Raw genomic sequence first — 13,687 nt, 5'->3', positions numbered from 1 at the left:
AGTCTTGCTTGATGTTATGTGTGGTGCTACTCAGAGCAGCAGGTTCAACTGCTGTTGGTGTGAAACCCAAGGAAAATGTCCCCGCAGCTGCTGATGTCAACATGCGCAGCATCAGACACCCACATCCTGTTGCCTTACAATTGCACTAGTTGTCCTTTTATATCCTATATCAAAGAGGGTATGTCTTTTTTTTTTTTTTTCCCAACAGACATCTTTCATTTTTCAGCAGAAAAGAGATATGTGTTTGAGTCTTGCTAAAGTCCACTAAATGTGAGCCAGGCTTATTTCCTCTCTAATGCTTAATAGCTTGTGCCACACATCAAATGATAACTCAACATACTTAGTCTTTTGGTATCAATTAAATACTCTCTTCTCTTCCTTCAAAAATTCTCATCTACTTAGTTTGCATCAAATAAACTTGCAGAGAATTACATAGAGTGTCTATAATATTAAAATCCACTTAAATTATAAACCAGTTAAACATTTCGATCCAGTTGCTTCTCTGAGCTTCAAAATGTTGTAGATACAAAGTTATGATTATGCTTAACTTGGTTCCATGTTTTTGAGCCTTATCCACTTAATTAACCATGCTGAAATAATCATCAGATCATTGGATCAATATAAGTACTCATGTTGAGCTCTTTATTTTAAACTGAACATTTTTAGCTTTGGAGAGGAGGGTAGGAAGGAAAAAGAGTTCAAGATTTACTGGAAATAAACCGACAGTGGAGAAACTTATGTTTTTGTTTTTGTTTTTCCTAGCTGGAATATTTCCTCTGTTCATACTTCTTTGAATCATTTATGGGCTAAATTTGATAGTACCCTCGTTACCTCACTAAGGGTCACAGAGAAGCACCTCCTTTGGCAGCCACCTCACTGTGGGACTTTCCAACACTTTTCCTGGTCTCTAATGCACTCATTGTAGTGATGATGACACATGTCTTGGCAAAATATCTCCTGCGTTCAGAAGTAGAAGAGCTCCAATGTTCTTGATTCTATTTTAGACTTGTACTAAAGTTCTCTGCCCACCACAGTCTGACTTCTTTAAACCTCATCTAATTTTGTCCAGATTTAGTTTGGTCAAGCATATTAATTTGCTAGGATAAAGAGATAATATTGCCTTCTAGAGTTGAAGCTAAATATTAGAGATAATATTGTGTTAAGCCACACATTTCCAAACCTGGTGGTCTCCATTTAAGTTGGTAAATCCTTATGAGGCTACCATTAGCTTTCTCACAAAATGTCACGTGCAACATGAGTTTTAAAAATATGCTCATAACTTGGAAGGTGTTAAGGAGTGCTTGCTAAATGTTCTGCATTTTATTTCTGTTGATTAACTGGTTTTAGCTTTTCTTAGTAGGCTTTTGTATTGAACCTTGGGCTAGCCAAACTAGATTCCAAATGTCTGAAGATAATTTGTGATGGGAACAGGACAAATGATAAAAGACATATAATGAAAAATATAACAAGTTTCACAAGTTAATCTCTCTCTGAAAAAATGCCAACATACTTGCATTCACCATACGTTAACATTCCTTTTGCCAAGTATATATACCAGCTGATAAATAAGTATTTTGAATTCTCCAATGGTAGTACTTGTTCACTTGTCAACAGTTCAGGTTTAGAAATGCTTATTTTTGCCTTTATAGCTGAGTTCATCACATTCTGTTCTTATTATTTTATTAAATGAATGAAAGTGAATAAATGAAAAGAATAATATTATGAATTATAAATGTAAGTCCAATATGATTGAAACAGATAAAAGTATGATGATAAAATAGCATTGAGTAGTTATTGTACTAAATCAGGCCAACTGTTCATTCCACTGTGAAAGTACAGAATTAAAGAATAGCAGAACATACTAGAGGTAGATCACCAAAGATTAAAGATTATTCTAATAGCAGATATATACTTAAGAATATCATAACATTTGGGGTGCCTAGTTGTTTGAAAGATGGTGTCGGAAGTCAGATAGAGCTGGGTTGACTTACCTAATAAGTCTTAGTTTCCTCATCTGAAAAAGTTTGGTGTTTAAGTTGTTTATGTTTAGAATTGTTTAGGAGGAGCAAAAGATAACATATCTTTTTGGATATGGAAAGGACCTGTCATGATACCTGATATGTAACAGGCTTTCATGAGATGCTAATTTTATATAAAAGGCTGTATATCACATATGTACTAAATGTGTGCTAATTTCTGAATATATTGCCAAGAAAATTTGGAATGTATCTACTATATACAAAATAATGTGGCCCATCTTATGCTGGTAGGGTAAGAAATAAAGAATACAGTCAATGCATTGGAGAAAAGGAGCTTCAGTTGCTCTTACTGCCATGCCAGACCCTTGAGAAAGCTCATGGAGGCCCTTCATGCCCATCTGGGCATGACCTACAGAGCTGCACCAGGCAAACATGCTCTGGCTCATCACTCAGCCAACTCACCTGAATGAAGAGGAAGTATCCTGTATTAGGGGTCTCCAGAGAAGATGTGTATATATAAAAATAGAGATGCATTTTAAGGAATTGGCTCTTACGATTATGGAGGCTGGCAAATCTCAAACCTGCAGAGCAGGCCAGCAAGCTGGAGACACGGGGAAGGGTCAGTGCTACAGTTCAAGTCAGAAGGCCATCTGCTGGCGGAAGTGCTTCTTCCAGGATTCCAGGTTTTGTTCTGTTAAGGCCGTCAACTGATTGGATGGACCCCACTTACATTATGGAGGGTAATCTGCTTTATTCAATGTCCACTGATTTAAATATTAATCTTGTCAAAAAATAACTTCACAACAACATCTAGAAAAAATGTTTGACCAAATATCTGGGTACTGTGTCCTAGTCAAGTTGACACATAAAATTAACTATCCCACATTTCATGAACATCATCCTCAATAGATGTTGACAAGTTCAGTGCCTAAGATTACAAGTTTCAGAGCCCAGCAGAAATGTCTTCCAACTCTGACTCTTCAATTTATCAGCTCTATAAAAACCGTTAATTTTCTAAGCCTTATCTGTAAAACAAGAATCAAGATACTTACAGCAGAGGTTTGTTAGGATTGTTGTAAGAAGAAAATGAAATGATGAAGTTGACGTGTTTAGAATTGTATCTGTCATATACTATGAATTCAATAACCAATTAGTATCTTTTCCAGGTGAAAACTAAACAAGAAGTCTGGTTAAAAGGAAACAAGCCCACAAGATTTGTTGATGATTCTGCCTTGGTTAACGCCTGACCCATCTCAAATTATATTTCTTCTAAGTAATGCTTTTTTGTTGTTGTTAAAATAAAATAAATAAAACACTCCATTTACTACTTTGTAAAATGTACTTCCCATCCAGTTTATCTTCTTGTACCTTTTAGTTCTTGTCTGTCTGCTCACTGCTATTCTCTTCTGCAGATTTTTTTCACAGGTAATTTCCAGGTATAGGTCAGTAGATGTTACAGGGATAACAAAGGAAAGGAAAAGCTTCCTGCACTTCTATCCTTGTAGGCACAAAATTAATCACACATTCTCAGTAAAGAGGCCAAGTAAGTCAGCCCTGCATTTGAACTTGTTCTCCCCAAATAATAGTTGAGATAGGAATATTGATTAATGTATTTGACCAGAAATGTATTAGTGCTTTCAAAAGAGGACTATTTTCTCCATTTCCATGGAATTAGACCCACAAATACACACACATACACACACCCACAGTCCACACTACTGCTGCAGAACATCCCAGGAGTGGCACATTTCCACACAGGGAAAGCAGTGGCTTTCATTTGCAATGCCAGTCCTCAAGTTAACTCTGCAACAATCCATTCCCTATCCTAACCTACAGCCTCAGAAAATTATGAGTGACAGAGTAAAAAAATATTTTAACTCTAGACTTTACCCAAGTTTACTGTAATAGACATTGCTCTTAGATTAGGTTATTTAGATAACAGATCATGATTATTCATAGTAACCATGTAGTGTATTATTATTTATTTATTTATTTATTTATTTATTTATTTATTTATTTATTTATTTTAGTAACCATGTAGTTTAAAATAACAACACTGACTACATCAACAATAGAGTCTCCTAGAAAACTTTATAAAGATCACAAGATCTGGGTGTGAGCCATTAGAGACTTACTGTGTTGTAAATGTATTATTTTGGTTATGTAGTTTAAAGAACCCTGAGAGAGGAGACTGACACCCAGGTTCCAGTCCTGGACCTACATCAACTGTTGATTTTAAATAAGTCAATATTCTTTTACGGGCCTCAGTATTCATCCTGGTATTGGGATCCTTGCTAAAGTTAATTGAGATATTGTAACTGAAAGCATTTTATAAACTTATAGGCTAGTAGAAGTAGCTAGTAATAGGAGCTAATATTTATTGAGCACTTGGTATGTGCCAGATTCTTTTTGAGTAGAGTGTGTGTGTGTGTTTCTCATTTAATTTTCATAACGATACTCAGAAAGAGAAATTATTATTAGGCCCATACCACAGATGAGGAAATGGAGACTAATAAACATAAAGCAACTAGACAAGGTCACAGCAATAGTAGGTGCTGGAAACAGGCTTCACATCCAGGCATTCGGGTTACAGGAGTCCGGGCACTAATTTCTCCCATCTTTTAAGGTTAGGATATGAAGGACTGTTAACACTGAAGAACCGACACTGGTTCATTTTGCAGAAGATGACACTGAGGCAAAGTGAATGTGAAGTTCACACCATAAAATACTAGACACATAAAGACGTTTCTCCTACTGTTGAAGTCCATATTTTTTTCTCTGAAGGGAGATGATAGCTAGGAGAATACTTAGGAAATTGTTAACCTGAATGGGATGTCAGACACAGATAGGAAGATTAAAAGCCTCGAAGCGGGAATGTTACAGAGACAGATTGTGGGGCTGATGGAGAAAAGAACATGAGGGATATTGATAGAGGATACAGATAAGAAAAGGATATAGAACCTTACAGAGGTAAAGACTTTATTTCTTGGTTTGCTTTTTTCCCTGTATTATTCTAGAAGGAATAGCCAAAGCTGGAAAGTTCAGTGTAAGCTTTGGAATCAGAGCTGAGCTCAAATCCTTGCTTTATGTGGACCATGAAGCAAGACATAATCAACTTGGAGAATTTCCACTCCATGCTGAGATTAATAAATGGGTCTTTTTTTTTAATGAATATACTATTTTGAGGTCTTTTCATACTGATCTGCCACCACAGATACAATGAGAAATAATATGAAAATTAATGAGACAATGCTTTTAGGATTTCCCTGACAAGTTTCAAAAGCACATCTAACTGTAGATGCTTATCTGTGATGAACTACTGAACAATGGCAAGTGTGACTGGTTGAACCTTGTATATTGTGAACAACAGCTATAATAACCCAATAGTTGATGACTTCCAAGGAAGTATTAGCCTTCATCTCTAATAATCTATCTTATGTTTTGGCCAATTCATTTTGGAAATTTCTGTATTCTACATGTAGATCAATAAAACACAGCTCTCAAAAATTTACTGAAATAAAGATTGGTTTCACTTTAAAACCTCAGAGGATAGGGATTTGACTAATGTAATGTATTGAGCATAGAGAAAAAAATAGGAGAAATCATCTAATCATTTATAATATTAAAAATTTACCTTTTTCAACTTTGTTCTAAATATCACAATCCAGGAAAAGATTAATCATTTGTATTGGGTTATTTATTTCTTTAATTTTTAAAAATAATGCCTTTCTTAATACTATCCCCATGCGTAAGTATAAAAAAAAAGGAAGAAAACATTAATTAAATTGCATAATAGTCAATACTGTTACAATTTTATGACTTAAAATAGTACATGAAAATAGCTTATTAAAAGTTCCCTTCTTTTGCAGAATTCCAATTTTTAAAAGGTAGCTTACATTGGACTCAAATGACCAGAAACTGGGTTTAAGTCAAACTGACCCCGGGCTATAATCTTAACTTCTTCTGACAAAGAAAAATAAGAGTGTGGTAATCACTGGGGCTATTTCACCAAGAACAGCAGAGCTGTATTTATTACCATCCTCATGGAGAGTCATTTCATGAGTGGTTTTGTTTATTTCTTTGAAGCCTGGATCCACTCCCTGCAGAAAGAGTCCCACTTGATCACATCTGTACCTTTCTTGAAGTAGCAAATATCCTATGCAATGTAAAGGCATAACTGAGTAGAATAACTACTGTTTATTGAGCACCTACTATGGAACTATAATTACATGCATTTTCTCATTTAATCCTCGTAACAATATTTAGGAGGGCATTATTATCTTCATTATACAGATGGGAAACCAGACTTCAAGAACACACATAACTTGTTTAATGGTGGCATCTATTCCATAACTATTACAGTAATCACGCCTATAGTCATTATTATTAAAAAGAAATTGCTTGACCCTAGAATTTTGTTGTAGCATGAAAGCTAGAAGCTCATTATTTCATACAATGGAACATCTCATTCACTGAAACATTAACAGTTGTGGTAAACCAAGCAGGAATCTTGACATTTAGCCTTTCAAACACATACTTTGATATGCTTCCCGAGAACAGTAAACCTCGAAACTGTGCTTTAAAGAAAAAAGTCCATCCATGATATCAATAAATGATTGCCCTCAAATAGGAAGCTCTGCATTCATAAACGATCATTGTTCACTGTTTTTAAAAGGGAAATCTCCTTACTGAACATGTTTTTCAATTAGAACTGAACAACTGAGCAGGCAGTATGGTGGTAAGAACTGACTTTCCACACAAAGCTTGATGAAGAGTTGCCACTGAATAATGGAATCTGTGCCTATGACATAATTTGCCTGTTTATAGATTTCTCTTGCCTCAAACCTCCATGCCTTTCCCAGGAGGTCTGTAAAGAGATGGGATATTTTCCCCTTTGAGAAGACTAAAAGATAAATTAACCTAATTTGAGCATAAGAATAGAAGTAAAGTGATTGCCAATGAACCAGATGCCATTTTAAAATAATGGCTCTGACCAACCTGACATGAAATATATGGCATGTCATGTAAGCGTCTTTCCTAATGACAAGTGCAGCACCATCCGCCATGTCCCTGGACCCATTCCTTCCTTCTTTCTTTTCCAAGCATGTATCTCCTCTGTGTCAAACCCCTCACTGAATACACTGTTAGTCTCACTAAAGTCACTGGGCACTTGTCTTTTTTTTACCATTTTAAAAAAAACTTTATGAAGGGAAAAGATATTTTTCAAAAAAACTAAGATCATTGATATTCACACACGCACACACACATAGACAAAACAAATCAAAAAGAATTTAATCAAAGCCTTGCTGTTTGCTGCTAAGTGTTAGATTAGCTGATGAGACTATTTTGTAATTTTATCTAATTCTTTTACAGAAGATTTTTAAAAGTCCATTATTTTCTAAATCTTAAGAATGAGCAATTATACTTCTTTTAGAAAAGCATAACTTACATGAATCTGTTCAAAAGGAGAAACTATAGAAACATTTAAGTCCTGCTTCTAAAAAAAAAAAAATCCTGCTTCTAGAATATATTTAAAACTTAATAATGTTCTATTTAGGATTATATTTGAATGTATGTTTTAATACCTCAATTTTTGAAAAGGGAATATGATGTTTAAATCTTGGCCAATAGCTGAGAAATTATTCAGAAACACACTAAGTCCTAGAAGTGCCTGCCACATTACAATCCAGTCCTAACAAATTGCTTCATGGAGGTTAGCAAGATATTTGCTGGAGTGAGGCCTTGTCTCATTGAGCCTCTCTAAATTCTAAGATTCCCATGCTATTTTCATTTTAATCAAAACAAAATTTACCCTGGTACAGCACAGACCTCAGGCACCACTCCATTGTTCCATGGAGCAGATGTTTTGGAATTCACATAATGACAGACAGACTTCCTTTATGAAAAGTTTCTAGAATGAGGGCTTTGGTCAAACTGGTCATGCCTGTATTAAAACATTTCACTAATCAGGACAATATTTGCATTTCTGCACTTATCTCATGGCAATCTTATCTTGATAGAAAGTCAAGTTTCTTTGAACTTAATTGCATACCCCACTGCTTTTGGTTTTTGTTTTTGTTTTCTTCAAATTACATTCCTAACATTTGGAACATTGAATCATGAAGACTGCACTTAAGGCTTAACTTTTTTTTTTTTTTGAGCTATCATCTCAAATAATAGGTAAATGGGGAACTAATATCAATAGAAATCCATTATAAAACTAAGAACTTTAAATAACTGACACCCCAGCCTCTAAACAAGCAAGAGACACAAACGGGTAACCTTCGTAGGTTAAATTCTAGATGACCCCCAGAGGGCATCCATGGCATAAAAGGAATATGTCTATTGGGTGCCCTTAAGAAAGTAAGACAAGTCGTTCCCTCAGTGTCTAGGACTGATACCCATGTACTTCCTCGAGAACGAGGCAAACCAGTGAGCCAATCCCTCCCAGAATTCTTGGCCAGGATTGTTGATGATTGTTGGGAATTTGGATATTTTTTGTAATCATCTGATATTGCTAATGTTTACTTAGCCTGGCCCATCCAGTCCCAGGGTGTGAGATATTTTCAGGGGCATGCTGACCAGATGCAAACACTAAAGTCCCATTTAAATCCACTAAATGCCACCTAGATTTGTGCTTTCAAAGTAAACATCCGTCTTTGATTTCATTGACCCTAGAGAGGGGCAACACATGGCCTTTACAATAAAAAGTTCTGTATTCAGTCTTCTTTGAGTGTTGGAATTCAAAATTTTCCAAATATTCCTACCTAAATTTAATTCCCATTACCCCAGTGGACTCAATAGACATTACCCTGATTTTACTCAATTCCAAGAGCAAATGTATGGGGCTATGTTCCTGGAGCTGAGTATGTATATAGAAGGAACTAGAAATGCCAAAGGAAATTTGCTATTTTTAACTCTTCTCTGGTCATAAAATAGCTATCTTTAAAACTTGCTTGAACAGGACTGGTATCCCCGAAATTCTGTCATTTCAGTCCAGAGAATGGGCTTTCATTTGACTGCTGGCTTCTAGAGTTTTCTCCCAACAAATTTCTACAAATATGCATACTGTCATGTTTGCATAATATCTGAGTTACAGGAAATTAACACAAAAAGGACACAGTCCCTGTTTCTTCAGGAGGTGACAATTTAATCAGAGGCAATTTAACCCCACGTGACAGCTATTATCAGGGTGCCACTTGAGTCCAAAGGTGGCATTTTATGCAATCTCAAGGGATTTCAAGTGGGAGGGATTTTTAGGGGAATATTTCCTGGCTGGTAAAATGATGCTTAAGATAACTTTTACTGTCTACAGCATGACGACAAGAAAAAGAGTTATTTACATCACTCCAGTTAATTACTCAGATACTTGCCTCAGGCTTCATATGGAATTTCTACTTAGGTAAGCATTCCCTGGCAGCATATTTCCTATCAGAACCAACTTTAACCTTCATAAGAAAACGGAAATCTTTATAAATAATAAAAATTAATCTTGGCTTTCTAATGTATATGCATAAAACACAGTTATAGAGAACATAGTAATGAGTAAAAGATGGGAATTCTGGGTTCTAACCTGCCATGAATTATGACCCTGGGCAAGTTATTGGACTTCCCTGTTATCAGTTTTCAAGGGAAAAATACAGAAAGCAGAAAAGTCTAAACTTGAATCTCATCTCTGTCCTGGATTAGCTGGGCAAACTTAAACAAGTTCAAAGTGTATCTGTTTGCTTTCTAATTTTTACCATGGAGGTGTAACAGGGACTACCTGAAAGAGTTGTTTTGAGAATAAATGAGATAACATATAAGGTTCCTAACACCATTACCATTCTAAATATATGTTAATATATTTATATTGTTGAGAAAATTTAGATGAAACCATTTTGAAGAATTTATAAGCTCTATTCAAATGTAAGAGATTATTATTTATAGTCTATGCTTAGTATCTAAAAATTAATAGCAACAGAGAAGAATGTTCTTAGCTGAGAAGTATTAATAATGTTAAGGCTGGGAATATAGTTTAAATATCTATTACCAATGTTATTCACCTTTTTCTTTTAAATGAGATGTTCTACATTGATTAGAACAGCCATGAGCAATTCCATATCAGTCTACATTTCAGAAAATGTCAAAACTCTACACCTTGCAATTCTGGACAAGAAATCAGCCTCAGACAATATAAATGGCAGCAGTAGGTACCTGCATTTGTAACAGGATTTTAAATTTCACTTTAACAAGTGATGTCTTCAACATAGACATTTGCACATAATTCTAATCATTGGTACAGATCCCGCTAAGGACCATGGCTGGTGTTTGATCTTCAAGGATGACTTTCGTAAGATCCTTATTATGCTTTTTGGTCTGAATAAATTTATATAATCTGAATATATGTTATATATATTCATACCATATATATATAAAAAAACAAGATCCCCTTGCTGTTCCTGGTAAGCAAATCACTTCATATTATAATATATAAGACATAAAATGCTGGGTTATAGCCAAGCTTGCAGGATCCAGGATATCATCAAGATTCCATATTTTTATATAATTTTGATTCATCCCAGTCCTAATTGCTTCTATTTCTAGTGTTCCAACTCCATTCTTCTCATCTTCAGCCATTACAGCCCACAGAAACTCTGAAAAGCTTTCTCTCGCAGAAACTACGGGTGTTAAAAGACAGTAGTATTTCGTAAAGGTTTTTCCTCTTAGAAAGGAAACTCTTAAAGAGGGCAAAGCCTCCACAATGAATGTGGGCGGCATGCCAAAGCAGTTTGTGAAAGCCGCTGAAGCATAACTAAGTCTCTAACTGTGGAGAACCCCATTATCAGCTCTTTAACATACAGGACAGTATCCTAAGTGTGTCATCTGTCTGCAATCTATTTTATTAAAAGGAAAATCGTTGGTGAGGTTGGATGTGGCTCAATGAGTGGCCAGAATGGAATTATATTCAAATCTCTATTGAGTGCCTATGAGCAAGTCTCTCTGCTGGGTGCTATGAGAGACGCAAAGATGAACAAGTTAAGGAAAGCTAGACTCACCACAATTACCTCTTGTACCAGGTACAAAGTGGCCCTATCAATAAATGTTCTTTTAATGAATGCATTATTGCCAGGTTTCTGACAGAAATATAAACAACACACTAAGGAACACAGGAAAAATGAGATGCAGGTCCTGGAAGATCAGGAATGGAGGTGGTATTTTGGACTGAGATTTGGAGAATGAGTAGCATTTTAACAAGGAAAGATGGAATGGAGGGAAGACATGCCAAGGCAGAAAAGTGAGAGAGTCTGGGCCCACATGTGCCCTTTAAATGGTAGCCTGACACTGTTGCTTTATTTCACAGGCTCCATGTGTCACTCGGGAAAAAAATCTAACCTTGGCTCTGCTTGTTAAAACTAAAGATGATTTGTCTTCTGATTCAATCAAGCCTCTTCGAGTTCCAGCCTCCTCGTGTATCAACTAGGGATCCTAACTCACCTCATGAAAGGGTGCCTGAAGATGGTAGTCTCAGGACAGGCAGTGCCCTGTACCTATAAGGCCCCGGATGAGCTGTGACAGTATCAAATCAAGGAGTAGCAGCTGCTGCCTGTCTGAAATATTAGATTTGCTTCCAAAGAATAATTGTGGGAATGCCTACACATAATCAAAGCAACTATTTTTTTCTTTCAATTCAGCTTAGCTGTACTCTCATGGTAATTTTATTTTATTTTTTTTTCAGTTTTTCTAGATGTCCTCTCAAGTTAAAGGGAAGCATAATGTTCAGTTTGTTCTCTCAGAATCTCACAGGCATGTTTGAACTCAGATCAACCGACACACATCTTAAGAGATTAAAACTTAAAACTCGTCTTCATGATTCATGTAACACAAAGATGGATTCGTCTGATATCCAACCTATGTTAGAATATTCATCCATGGTGTTACATTTCAGAGAACTTCGGAGAAAGGCTTTCAATTACAAGTATGTGTGGTATATTTTATATATGCTGGGGCGCCTGGGTGGCTCAGTCGTTAAGTGTCTGCCTTTGGCTCAGGTCATGATCCCAGGGTCCTGGGATGGAGCCCCACGTCAAGCCCCTCATCAGGCTCTCTGCTCCGCAGGAAGCCTGCTTCTTTCTCTCCCACTCCCCCTGTTTGTGTCCCTTCTCTCGTTTTGTCTCTGTCAAATAGATAAATAAAATCTTAAAAAAAAAAAAGAATGAAATAATATTTTTAAAATATATTTATAAATAAACTCATAAAATACCTAGACTCCAGGCTTGGCTGAAATGTTAAAGTACGAAATACATAATCTCAAAATGGCAGAAATTGGATTGCCAAGGCATTTTCTGATTCATTGCTTAGAACAAAATAGCACTTTCATTATTAAATGCTTACAAACATAATAAGCCATATGTCAATTGTTTCATATGCATTTAAGTATATAAACCAAAATGGATTGTTTTGAAAACTCTTACATTTATTTGTCAATCAAAGGAGTACTTAGAATTCAACCTAGAAACAAGCAAATATAAATCAAATGTAATAGCTAAGAGTGGGAAATTTAAATTTAAAAAACTGTAGTAGGTGACCATACTAAAAAAAATCCTTCTTTATTAAAAATATCCTTTAGGTTGCATGAAAGAAACAAAATTCATTTAGACATTCTCAAAGTATAGAAAATAAAAGGGAATAGTGTATATCCCCCTACCCTTTGGAACAATTTGCTATCATTTGGGGATAACTTGACAGACACATTTATATAGTGGCAGAGAGGAAAAAAAAAAAAAGCAGTAGTTAAGCATCTGAAATTATTACTACACCCGTAAGTGAGAACAATAATGCTTACTGTGGGTTAGACATCTTGACTAAATGTGGTGATTTTCTCCATTTTCCCAAATCTTTAATTTCCCCAGATTGGAGATGCCACTTGCCCTGGAAGCTTTGGCCAAAGGACAGGAGATTATAGAAGAGGATACTGAGTGAGTCATCAGAAACAAAGGAAAAAGCTTCTCGGGGGTTTTTCTGAGATATCCTTTCATTATGAAAACAGAGGGAAATCTTGAATCTGAAAAGCCTTAGTCAATAAAGAAAGGTGTATATGTTAAGATTTAGTTTTCAAAACAAGATTGCTTATGTGTCTACCAACACACACACATATTTCTGTGAATTAATACACAGAAATTTATTTTTAATTTCCTCCTTTTTCAGAATTACTTTACAATAAAAGGTGTAGACAGAGTGATTCCTGCCCCTTGCTGTTGATGCTTACACTGAATTACTTTGGAAGGATTACATATTAATTAAAATCTCAACAGCAGCTATCATCTATACCATGTCTTACAAAGTGTTTGCTTCTATCTTATCTCATTTAGTCCCAGAAACCCTATGAGATAGTTTCAATAGGTGTTGTTATCATTCTTAATGCACAGGTGAACCAGAAATTTGGAGAGGTTAAGTGACTTTCCCAAGGTCCCGTGCTCTGCGGGCACCAGTAGGCAGGACTCCGTCCCTGGATCTTTTTCTAAACCTCTAATGAGCTTCCAAATAAGAGTTCCATATAAACTCTCTCCCCTCATACATCCAACTTTTGAAGATTTGTGAAAAGTATTTGGAATATATAGATTATACTTGGGAATTCCTTTTCTTTTTTCATCAACTAAGTCATTGCCCCCCTCTCATAAAGCTTATCAAGATTTCAGGGTACCCAAGAATTATTGACAAGGTTATTC

The 13,687-nt window shown here is 35.7% G+C and overlaps 2 long non-coding RNA genes across 2 annotated transcripts in view; one reads left to right on the top strand and one right to left on the bottom strand.

Annotated features, from left to right (window-relative positions):
- The window catches only part of LOC113922547, a 41,651-nt gene extending 38,405 nt beyond the window's left edge, over positions 1 to 3,246 (top strand). Inside the window, exon 3 of the long non-coding RNA XR_003519981.1 lies at positions 3,146 to 3,246. This is a non-coding gene — a long non-coding RNA (uncharacterized LOC113922547). The remainder of the gene's footprint in view (positions 1 to 3,145) is intronic.
- Positions 1 to 13,687, bottom strand: part of LOC113922548 — a 218,291-nt gene that overhangs the window by 178,796 nt on the left and 25,808 nt on the right. The gene's annotated exons all lie outside the window — the stretch shown is intronic.

This window comes from Zalophus californianus, chromosome 9, assembly GCF_009762305.2.
Source record: "Zalophus californianus isolate mZalCal1 chromosome 9, mZalCal1.pri.v2, whole genome shotgun sequence".
NCBI lineage: Eukaryota > Metazoa > Chordata > Mammalia > Carnivora > Otariidae > Zalophus > Zalophus californianus.
The sequence above is the reverse complement of the archived record's forward strand: the minus strand, read 5'-3'. Positions and strand labels throughout refer to the sequence as shown.